Genomic DNA, 12663 nt, shown 5'->3' with positions numbered 1-12663 from the left:
ATCCACTCACAAAGCTTTGGTTGGCCCGAGGCTATAGTAGAAGACACTTGCCCAAGGTGCGACGCAGTGGGAATGAACCCGGAACCATGTGGTTGGTAAGCAAGCTACCTAAAAATCATGAAATGGTCATCATTAGAATACTTTCCATCAAAGTTGACCTGGGGATAAACAAGCAACACATCCTTTAATAATAATTAATTATCCTTTCTACTATAGGCACAAGGCCTGACATTTTTGGTGGATGGCAGCTAGTCAATTATATCGATTCCAGTTTTTTACTGGTACTTAATTTATCGAACTCGAAAGGATGAAAGGCAAAGTTGACCTCGGTGGAATTTGAACTCAGAACGTGGCGACGGGCGAAATACCGCTCCTGACAAACACCGTCTAACTCATACCAGCATGGAAAACGGACGTTAACTGATGGTACTGATGATGACGATGACCCGTAAGGGGTGAGAGCCAAATTTGACATCGGCGGGATTTGAACTTAGATTGCAAAGATACTAAAGAAACTTCGCAAAGCATTTTCCCGGCGCTCTACCGATTCTGCCAGCTCGCTACCCTTTTGTGCTTACATTCTAAAGTTTTATTGCTCTTTATCTTTTTTTTTTTTTTTTGCTAACCGTGGTAAATCCAGTTTGGTACCAATAGGGAAGTTGTAGAAGAATTTAATGTCGATCAAATGACAAAAGTGATTGAGTGTCAAAACAAGGTCGTTCTGTAGCGCTTAATAGGTTCTCTCTTTCTGTGTGTATGTGTGTGTGTATATATATATATATATAATGTGTGAGTGTGTGTGTATTTATATACAGACACACACATATATACATACATAGACACACATATCACTATGCCTGCTGCGAAGGGTATTTAAATTATAGGCGTCAGATCTCAGCCACAAGTTAAGACGACGATAGCCAACATTAAGTGCGTTCCGGACAGTTTGAAAGAGAAAGCAGCTGGACAAGTAAGTTCAGTGGTTGAACAATGAAAGCAAGAACCGGATTCACAGCAGAGAGAGAGAGAGAACTCTGCTGAAATCATTCTCTTCAAAACAAATCCCCATAGACTTGGTAAAGACAACCTTGAGAATGCATGCACACGCACACACACACACACACACTTTCCTTTCCGTTCTCTTTCTCTCTGTGTCTTTAATCAACCCTCCTCTTTTCTTAATTGTTGTTATTAAAATAGTTTTCTGTGGGGTATATGGGTGTGGTAGCGGGATGCGGAACAAGACGAAAAAAAGTATATATATATAAAAGAATAAAAGAAAAAAAAATCGTGCTGACAGACTCATTATCGCCAGTGAATAAAATGAATGTGATGACTCATCAAAAATTTGACCAATGGTCAAACAGACTTCATCCGAGAGATCCACCGCCGTCGCCATCATCCCTCCCACGCTTTCGTTACTAACCGAGCCAACAAGAAGATCACAAAGGTTAAGCAACCAAGCCCATCCATTTACCGTGTCCACTTAAAATATTTTAATCTTTTTGTTCAAGTACTTAGTGGCGTGTAATGGGCTGGCAAAGGAAGTCGTGTGTGTGTGTGAGAGAGAGAGAGAGTGTGTGTGTGTGTGTGACAGACTGACCATCTTTCAAAACCTGAAAGTCTGTTTACAAGGCGTCAAACGGGATGAAGACAGTGAAAGTTTATCTTTTTTTTCTCTTTCCTCTTTGTAACAGGGGGTTGTTTACCATGTATCGGTTTGATTTTTTACTTAAAATACCAATGTGTTGATTCCAAGTTGTCATACACCTGTGTGTGTGTGTGTAAAAGAACTTATACGCGTGAAAAAACAATTTCTATTGAAATACATCAAAAGCTTTCAAAGTGGTATAGTTGACCCCATTTTATGTCAAAGTGAAATAAAAAATAATCTATAGAGCTACAGACACGAATTTTATAAAAATATTTTCACATACACATGAATAAAAAGGAAATATTTCGGTATAAAAAACAAAAAAAAAAACAACTTAATCCTGTCTAATTATTGCCAAAAAGTCCCTTGTACATATTTTTAGTATATGATTGGGAGATCATCTATCTAAATCAGTGGTTCTCTACGAGGATCCATATCGCCCCTGAAGGTCCATATAAGATATTTGGGGGTCCATGCAACAAAATAGTAAATTGCCTACAGTAGTATTTTAAGGGCCCCTGAAAAAAATTTTCTGTAGATGTATGTATTGCAAGAAACAACTAGGTTTTTTTTCTCTAACATTTTACATAGTTAATTTTGAAATAAGTTTCTATAAAACTAGTTTTTAAACATCAATAAAATAGTAATCAAATCCTACTTGTAAGGAGGTCTTATTAATCAAATGTCTTTATAGCAATCACAAACAATGGTTTATTTACATTATTGCTCACTAATAACTGATTGAATCCATCGAGTTTAATAGCGGCCATCTTCTTCACAATATATTTCACTCTTCGATGTTCAACTTGGGGGTTGTAGATATGCGACTATTTGGTTGGAGAGACGGGGGTATTGAATCTGCAAGCATGTCTCTTTACTCGTTTCTCCTGGTTGTAATTGTTTTGCATTTCTTCTCCGTTAGTGAGAATGCAAGAATGCCATAGTGAAACGCTTGGCAGCGATTTATTCCACTTTTGAAGAGCTGATGTTACTCTTGAAAGTAGCCTTCAACTAGCCATTGAATCGATTATTTGACCCACTAGTCTGGCGATAAGCACGGCGGAGCTGAACATGGAGGATTCTACAGGTGGTACGCGAGTTAGACATCTTACAGCCTTCGGATGTTAAAAGATGTTTCCGTCGGATCGAAAGTGAAATATATAAACCAAAGGGATCCATAGGTAAAAAAAACAAAAATGGTTGAGGACATTGTATGTCCGAAATAAACGTAGTCCTTTACCTAGGGAACTGAGACCTTATTGGAAATTATTGGCCTTCTGCTGAAATGGAAATAAAGACCGAAACAAACACACGCACACATTTTACACAGATCAGCGGGAATGCCAACATCGTCACTATCTCCAAGAACATAGATACATTAGGTTGCTCCGACAGTCAGGATACAAGTATTCTCTCTTGTCGAGAAGCTACATTCGATATTAAAAAAAAAACGATTATGTTTTTAGAATTAAATATTATTAGAAATTGTATTAAAAAATTGTCTAAATGTTTTGAACACTGTAGAAGTATAACCAATTTGTTGCACATAGTTTTTAACAACAGAATCTTATATGGACCCTCAAGGGACATATGGACTCTGGTTGAGAACCACCACTGCCCAAGATAAACTGTTACAACAGCGAACATTGTCCCCATCAGATTACGAATTAAAAAACAGACAACAGCGGGAATTCGCTGGTTGCTCCGACAGGGATATGAGTATTCTCTTTTGTCGAGAAGTTACACCCAAAGTTAACGATTATAATAATGACCCAGTCAATATCAGAGAACATGCACAATTTTTTAAATTTTAGGGTCTGTTATATTTAAAAGCTCTATCTATCCCGATTTCCAAAGCAAGAACTTAACCAGGTGTCTGAGCATACCTAGTGGTCTAATAGTGCGCTTGTTCACCAGCTCAAGTAATTGAGCTGGTGGAGGAAAAGGATATTCTTTTAGTCTTTTACTTGTTTCAGTCATTTGACTGCGGCCATGCTGGAGCAGCGCCTTTAGTCGAGCAAATCGACCCCAGGACTTATTCTGTCGGTCTCTTATGCCGAACCGCTAAGTTACGGGGACATAAACACACCAGCATAGGTTGTCAAGCAATGCTAGGTGGACAAACACACACACACATATATACGACGGGCTTCTTTCAGTTTCCGTCTACCAAATCCACTCACAAGGCTTTGGTCGGCCCGAAGCTATAGTAGAAGACACTTGCCCAAGGTGCCACACAGTGGGACTGAACCCAGAACCATGTGGTTGGTAAGCAAGCTACTTTTTGAGTATTATCTGGTAGATCGAAGTTTATTTGTGTATATTTAAGCTGTCCCTTTTACTTAACAGTTCGGCATATAGAGATGAATATCAGGTGTACCCGACTAAAATCAGTATTGGGGATTGATATCCTTCACTGAAACTCCTGCTGGCTGTAGCACTCCTGTGAGTGAAACTAACTAATAGGAAAGAACTGATGACGAAATAGTAAGGTAGATGCTATATGAAGAAGCCATCTGATGCAATGACGGAATTGCGGTTAGTTTACGAAATTAGATAGTCATGCTGCCTTCCTAACCTCACTTTGGATATCATTTGAGTTTCAGACAAAACAGATTGAGGTAAATGAGCTAAAAGAAAGCCTATAGTTATCTCTCTTATTTTTACTCTGTGCGTGCGCGTGTATACATACATACATACATACATACATACATACGGGATCTTTGGGGTTTGACGGGCAACATTTGTTTTCTTAACAAAACACTTTCAAACTTGGGACACTGGTAGAATGTGTCATATAAAACAACAACTTCTCTTAACCTTCTTAACAAAAAATTGTACATCGCAAGTTATTTCATGTTAAAGTTGTCGTATTTCTGTAATTTCAACCAATCACTGACGTCTATTCAGCTGAATACAGTTACTGCTGTTCGGTGTCAAGTGTGTTATCCCCTGTTTAATTATATCATTTTCACTAGTAAGGGTTTAGGGTAAGGGTTCGGGGGGGGGGGGTGTAAAACGAAAAATATTGACTGGATAAAAGGCTCCATGCGCGACCTAAAATTAAGTGATTATTCTTTAAAATGACTGACTTCGAGATTTTGTCAAATGTAGGTTGTTGAATTAGAAAAACCCAACACACACATACAAACACAGATGTAATGAGGTGCGGAGTGAGTGCTAGGGAGGAGATAAAAGCTGTAAACAACATACTTAGGATTTGATGTCGCAAGCAAAAGAAGAATACAGAAGATGGGGAGGGGGAGAAGGACGTTGGGGGTGGCGGATGGGGTTATTAAATGAAAAGCGATTTATTGTTCACGCCTACTCTTTCACGTATAAATTATGCATTTGGTCTTTTCGGGGGATCGAACTCGAAACCAAGGATTATATGGGCTTGGGTGCAATTTCTACCGTGTTTTATATACCGCTTCGAGATGAGATGCTTTCATTCTAGTCAATATATATATATATATATATATATATATATATATTAGAAATGATCTAATTATAAATCTCTGGGACTGTCACATTAAGTTGACGGTATACAACTGTTTTATCGTAACACTGCTGCTTAAGTCCCTCTGTGAGATTTATAATTAGATCATTTCTAATTTTTGTAATCAGTGAATGCGTTTTCACTAGAAATATATATATTTGTGAGAGGTTGACAGGCATCTTCAGCCAGCTTAGTGTCCTGTATTGTCCCCTCTATGTCAGATATGTATTATCGTAATAAAGAGAATTGGTCGTGCTACTTCAGGCTGATGACGAGCAAAGAAGCCACGCCTTATGTCTAGATGAAGTCTGTAATATTTGTTAATATTTATATTTCAGAGAAGCCAAATAAATTTACATAGATCGACATAAGCGTTAATATATTGTGGCATACACGTGAGCGTATATCACGTACACTCTTACACCGCTATTTCAAACACACACACACACACACATATTTATTGCTTACCAACCACATGGTTCCGGGTGGCACTTTGGGCAAGTGTCTTGTACTATAGCCTCGAGGCGACCAAAGCCTTGTGAGTGGATTTGGTAGACGGAAACTGAAAGAAGCCTGTCGTATGTATATATAAATATATGTGTGTGTGTGTTTATCTGTGTTTGTCCCCCCCCCCCCACCACCTTCGCTTGACAACCGATGTCCCCGTAACTTAGCGGTTCGGTAAAACAAACCGATAGAATAAGTACTAGGATTACAAAGAATAAGTCTGGGGTCGACTTCTTCGACTAAAAGGCGTTGCTCCAGCATGGCCGCAGTCAACTGACTAAAACGAATAGGAAATGTTAGCGCTAAGTAGTGTTTAGGCATAAGCAAAATTTAGGTTGGTTAAGATATTTACATTTGACGGATATTTGTCCTCATCTTGTTTGTTGTTAACACAACGTTTCAGCTGGTATACCCTCCAGCCTTCATCAGGTGTCTTGGGGGAAATTTCGAACCTGGGTTCTCATTCCTAAGGTATTTTTCGATGTTATTATTATGCGTCAAATGTAAATAATGTAACTAATTCCTCATCTCTTAAATATAGAACTGTATTATTTAAGATATGTTTGTATATATTTGTATGTTATTGCCTTGACTTCGTGCGACAGTGGTGCCCTTTTTTCCCAGTCGTCCGTGAAAACATGTTTGGTCATGGTAAATATTATTACCTTACTAGGAAACAGCCAAAGGTTGGCGACAGTAAAGGTATCCGGCCGTTGGAAAATCTCCCCTCAACAAATTTTGTCTCAGCCATGCGAGCATGGAAAAGTGAACGTTAAAACGACGATTTATATATATATATATATATATATATATATATATATATATATATATATATATATATATATATATATATACACACACACAATATAGTGACATCGTGGAAGATTAATGCTTATTAAGGCCACATATATTGTTATTACATTTTTGTTGGTTCTGTTCACGCAAATCTGACCTGACCTTATACTTCCACTGTTTTTTTTTCTGTAAAACCTCAATGACCATCAATTATGTTAGATTGATTGATGCTACTCACCACTATGCTCGTAGCGAATATCCAGATGATCATATTAGCACTAAGGATACAGCCCTTTCTGTACAGCATGGAAGACCACGCACCACGGGAAATCGATCCCAGAATGTTCATTGTGGACATGTTGAAGAGTCTTAACTTAATAAAGCTATGGTTCTGCTGATATCTGTCGCAATTGATTGTTGCAGCGACATATTGAGAGACGCGTTCAACAAGCATATGGACAGAAGCTGTCCAGTAATAGCGTCGGCTATGGAAAAGGAAATCACGGACTCATCAAATACTGGTGATGCTATGAAATCATTATTGTTCCATTCATTTCAGCTACCATAAGGTCCCGTCTTTGTTACGGTGTGGTGGCTCGTATGCCTTAATGACCCTGTGCAATGCCAGCAGAGCACAAACTTCTTGTAGAGCTCCCCATGAGCGGCAAGTCAAAGGACAGAGGCCAGACTAACATGGACCGCTTCTTCCAGACGTAAAATTAGGTTTGCATAAAGCCAACAATTCCTATCTAACAAGCAGCTAAGTTTTCCTGCGTAGTAGCCATACTGAAAGAAACAGTATGGAAGACGCGTGTAAGAGGCATAGTGACGGATACCTTTGTATCTGGCCAGGGGTTAGTTAACTTTTTTTGTTACCACCTCAGTAGTAAGATCAGGCTGGAGAAGAGGTATCTGTCACGAGACAGATTCATGAGAAGATGGAAGCCTGTGGCGAGGAAGCTGGGAGTGTTTGGCACCAGGTAAGTGGAAGCCAAAAACAAGGGAAAGAAAAAGCAAGGGGTCTGCCCTGGTGGTCGGATGCCTATCCTTCAGGAAAGCCATTACAAATTGCATCTGTAATGAGCAATGCTTTAATCGAACATTGTAAATATAATCAAATTATTATTGTACATTTAAAATTGTAAATATTTAATCGACACAGCTACTTCACCCCTTTTATGTTTGTCTGTCCTTGTTCGTCCCCTTTTTGTAATGCCTTCATGGCAAATATTTATGAAATAAAGCAGCAAAGTTACAGAGGCATTGGTGAGAGTTCACAACCAACCAGACCTAAGAGTGGAAGGCTTTCCTCGGGAAGCACACGACGCCGTACAGCAAAATCCAAAAGGAAGCAGAGTTGAAAAAAAACAAGGGCCCAACTGGAAAGAAGTAGAAAAGACAGTCCAGAGGCGAGAACATAAGAGAAAAGTCGTCGTTGGTTTCTACTCCATATGGACTAAGCACATCCAGTTCAGGTACTTTATGGCGTTGGTCCTCATACTGATAAATACTAGCATCACCATCCACTTTATAGTAGTCAAATTTTTTGCACTTCTCTCCCATCCTTCATTAATTAGATGACAAAGCAAGGAAATATATATTGCATCCATATAATTCTAAGTGCACCATGGAAACCACCGTAATTTTAATGAACCTGGCATATTCGTCCCCTTTTTCAATTCTCATAGATCTTCCCTGGGGTACCTTCTACCCGTTTCCACGAGAAACACTGCCTTTTGGTATAGTATATAGTTTGGTGGAAAACTCAAATCCCCTCATTTACAACAGAAGTTGAGAGTTTCAGGTAAATAACCATAAAATGGATCGATTTTCGTTGATTGTTTCTTGTCACAACCCGTATACAACAAACCTTACTGTTCGCTGCGCTTTCTAGCAAATCCAATAGTACATTTATAAGTGTTGTTAGTTCAATAAGTTTATATAACCAAATAACCTAGAAAGAGATTTGCTCTATTTGTGTGAAAAAAATAAAAAGAAATACACCACGTTGCCGCAGTAATTCAATCAATGAAGTCTAATATGTGAGTTTAGTGATCCATTAAACACGCAGAACGAACATATGTACACTCACACACACACACATAAACACGTGTATACGAGTATCAGAGTCACGTGAATGCAACTACACGATGCTTAGTAAACGTTCACAAAAAAAAAAAACATGGTCTCACTCGGTCGATGACCAGCCAAGTTTTATTTATAATTGTTTTTGTCACCGCCCCACGGCAGATAGGGTGCACTATACGTTTTTTTGATTATGGAATTTATGATTTGGGACACAGACGTTCTTTTTGTTTCGTTTTGTTTTTCGTTACACCCGACGGGCTGCCATGCACTTTTCGCCCACCTAATTTCACTCGCAAGTATGGATGGATTGATGCGGGTCTATAGTAAATGTTTGCTAATATGTCACGTACCGGGAGCGGATCTGGGCCTTTTGGTACCAAAGCAAACTCCCTTAACTATTCCATTCCGTCATATTGCACGTTACACACACACACACACACATAGTTGACATAAGAATTTATAAACTTCGAAAGAAAGTGTGATAATTCATTTTTGGAATGGTGAATCTCGAAGCAGATAAAGCTATAAATAATTGACTGCCGGAAGAAAGAGAACTCAGTGCGCTAGTAGAGATTAATAATATTTTTATTTGGTAGAGCCAGTCTGTTACTACCCTGGATTTCGCCTGTGGGCACACAGAATCTTCAAGCAAGTTACCACTTGTCGTAGCTTGCTTGAAGAACCTGCGTGTCCATAGGCAAAACTCGACACGACCAAAATTAAAATATTCCAAATTTAACAAAGCCAATGTTCGGTTATGAAATTTGGAATAAGGAATTGCGAAGCTTCAAGCACTCTACTTTTTGGTATTGAGTACTTCTTTTCCTTTGTATGCACAAACTTTACGTGTATGTGCGTGCGTGCATGTAGGCGTAGGTACACATCGTTAATGGTCCGAGTTTCGCGTTTGGTACTCTCTCTCTTTCTCTCGCTCGCTCTCTCATATATATACAGAGAGAGACAGAGAGACAGACAGAGAATCTGACAACTCGTCTACAAAGCTAAACACTACGAATGCGAAACCATTGGTCACTCAGTGATCGGACATATAAATACATTACTGCTCTATCCTACATAAGATTTTTTGGGGTCCGCACAACAAAATAGTACAATGGAGAACCACAATAGTAATTTAAGGACCCCTGAAAAAATTTTGCTTTAGACGTAAGTATTGGTATGTATTACAAGAAACATCTAGGTTTCTTTTTCTAACCTTTTACATAGTTCATTCAACCTACACAAATTAATGTATGAAAATATTAATAAATAACATTCTATAAAACTATGGGGGTCCACCAGAATAAAATAGTAATCAAAGGGGTCCAAAGATAAATTGTTGAATGATCGATTATATATATATATATTCGAGGGGGGGGGGGGCTGTAAAGTTCCTGGCTTTATGGGTATCTCGAAAGGCCTGATTAGAGGCACAACCTTCCGAGTTCTTTTATAGGGCTTAGAAAAACTGAAAGACCGCTGCAATAAGTGCGTGAATCTGAAAGGGGAATATATTGAATAAAAAATAAAATCATAATTAACTGATCTTCCTGTATTTTCTTTTACCTAATGCCAGGAACTGTTCAGCACCCCGTCGCGTATTTATATATACAGAGAGAGAGAGAGAGAGCAAGAAAAACGGGGGTATATATGAGTTGTGTGTGCACATATTATTACACACACGCAACTGTTGGCATGGGGTATATTTTGACACAAGTAGAAATAGTTTTGACAACAATAAAAATTTGTCAAACATCGAATCAATCAAGTTTTGTTTATTTTTGAACAAGGATCCTACGATTCTACTTTCCGCCTCTCTCTCTCAATAGAAAGGGGTGGCCAATTTGGTGGAACCGGACTGTAGTATGTAGAAAGAAAGTGATAGAGAGGAATCTGCATCGAGGAACACAACTACGCTTCATTTAACAAACAACCAGAGAGAGAGAGACGAGAGACAGATAAATAGACAAATAGATAGATAGATAGATAGATGGATGGAGGGAGGGAGGGAGGGAGGGTGTGAGAGAGACTTTCAGTTGCGAACTAGGCTTGAACTAACGACTCACTTTTCACTTCTCTGCTCCACATCAATGAGAAGATAGGAAAGCGTTCAATCATAACAGTTTAACATAATATATAATTTCTTTATTTGTCACAAGGATAAGAACACAAAAGTTTTCTAATTCTCTAATACGCGCTCGTAACTCTAGAACATAAACAGGCCTACTACTACTACTATTGTCAATCAGTCAAACACAGTTACTGCCACGAGCAAACGAGAAAGCCTGTTTCTATCTGAAAAGATCATCTAATATATATTGGACAACAGTAGTTTTAGATATACTATGCTTAAAAAGAAACGGGATGGTCACGGTTGGAACATCTTTCATCCGCTTTGTTGGATTGCTACTGACGCGGGGCTGAAGAACTGCCGCGCTTCCAAGTAGCAAACATTGTGATGTTTACAAAATACAGCGCGTCTGCGTAATATAATTTGTGCGTTTTAGCGCCAAATCGCTCCGCCTTCTACTTGACTCCGCCCACCTAACGGTCATTTCATTCATATTTTGAATATCAGCGTTACTACAACGACTGCCGCCACCACAAAAGGAGGAGAGGAGGAGGAGACGAAGCGTTGTGGAAATTGCGGGAGTGCGAAGAAAAGGAGCGGGAGATAAATGACTGTTTGGTGTGCGGTAGAGCGAATGTTGCCGCGCTTAGCCAGCCGGTCGGTCGGCCGGCCTGCTTTCTGTTACTCCTCCCACTCCGTCTTAGGCTTTCTTTGCTATCGTCGATTTAAGTACGGGCTACGTTACATATACAAAGAACATTGAAAATCTTATAACACTAACAGAGAGCACTAACTAATAATAAGTTAAGTGCAGGTTACCATACTTAATGTGACCTGCAGGTGCAGGAGCGGCTGCGTGGTAAGAAGCTTGCTTCCCAACCATGTTGTCTTGGGTTCAATCCCACTGCAGTGCCACTTTAGCCCCGGGTCGATTAAAGCTTTGTTAGTGGATTTTGTAGACAGAAACTAAAAAAGAAGCCTACCGCAGGCGCGCGTGGTTGTGTGAAAAGAAGTTTGCTTCCTCAATCTCATCGTTCTGGGTTCAGTCCCACTGCATGTCACTTCGGACTAACCACGGGCTTTATGAGTGGAGTTGGAGGATGGAAACTGAAAGGAACCCGTTGTGTGTGTGTGTGTGTGTATGTATGAAGGTTCATGGCTTAGTGATTAAGGGTATTGGATTCATGATTGTAAGATTGCGGTTTCGATTCCTGGACCGGGCGATGCGTTGTTCTTGAGCAGAACACTTCACTTCACGTTGCTTTCAGTCCATTCAGTGGTAAGAATGGGTAATCCTGCGACGAACTGATGTTAATCTCCAGCGGGGAATATATACAGTATGGAAATCGGAAAACCGGCGCTATGGGTCTATATGACCGGAGGAAGGATCTTTATGTGTGTGTGCGTGCGCGCGCGCGCGTTCTCCACCACCGCTTGACAACCGGTGTTGGTGTGTTTACATCTCCGTGATTAGCGGTTTGGCAATAATAACCTACAGGATAATTATGAGGTCGTTCGACTAAAATATTTCAAGGAGATGCCCCAATCTAATGACTGAAACAAGTAAAAGATTTATATATATACTTGTCGTGCCTTGGTTTTTTTTTTTGTCCTTTTCCTCTTATATAATATATATATATATATATATATATAATATATATATATATATATATATATAATATAATATATATATATATATATATATATATATATATATATATATAATATAATATAATATATATATATATATATAATATATATATATAATATATATATATATATATATAATATATATATATAATATATATATATAATATATATATATAATATATATATATATAATATATATATATAATATATATATATAATATATATATAATATATATATATAATATATATATATAATATATATATATAATATATATATATAATATATATATATAATATATATATATAATATATATATATAATATATATATATAATATATATATATAATATATATATATAATATATATATATAATATATATATATAATATATATATATATATAA

The sequence above is a fragment of the Octopus bimaculoides genome, chromosome 9 (genome assembly GCF_046866305.1).
Source record: "Octopus bimaculoides isolate indiv1 chromosome 9, ASM4686630v1, whole genome shotgun sequence".
NCBI classification, from domain to species: domain Eukaryota; kingdom Metazoa; phylum Mollusca; class Cephalopoda; order Octopoda; family Octopodidae; genus Octopus; species Octopus bimaculoides.
Note: the sequence above shows the minus strand (reverse complement) of the source record.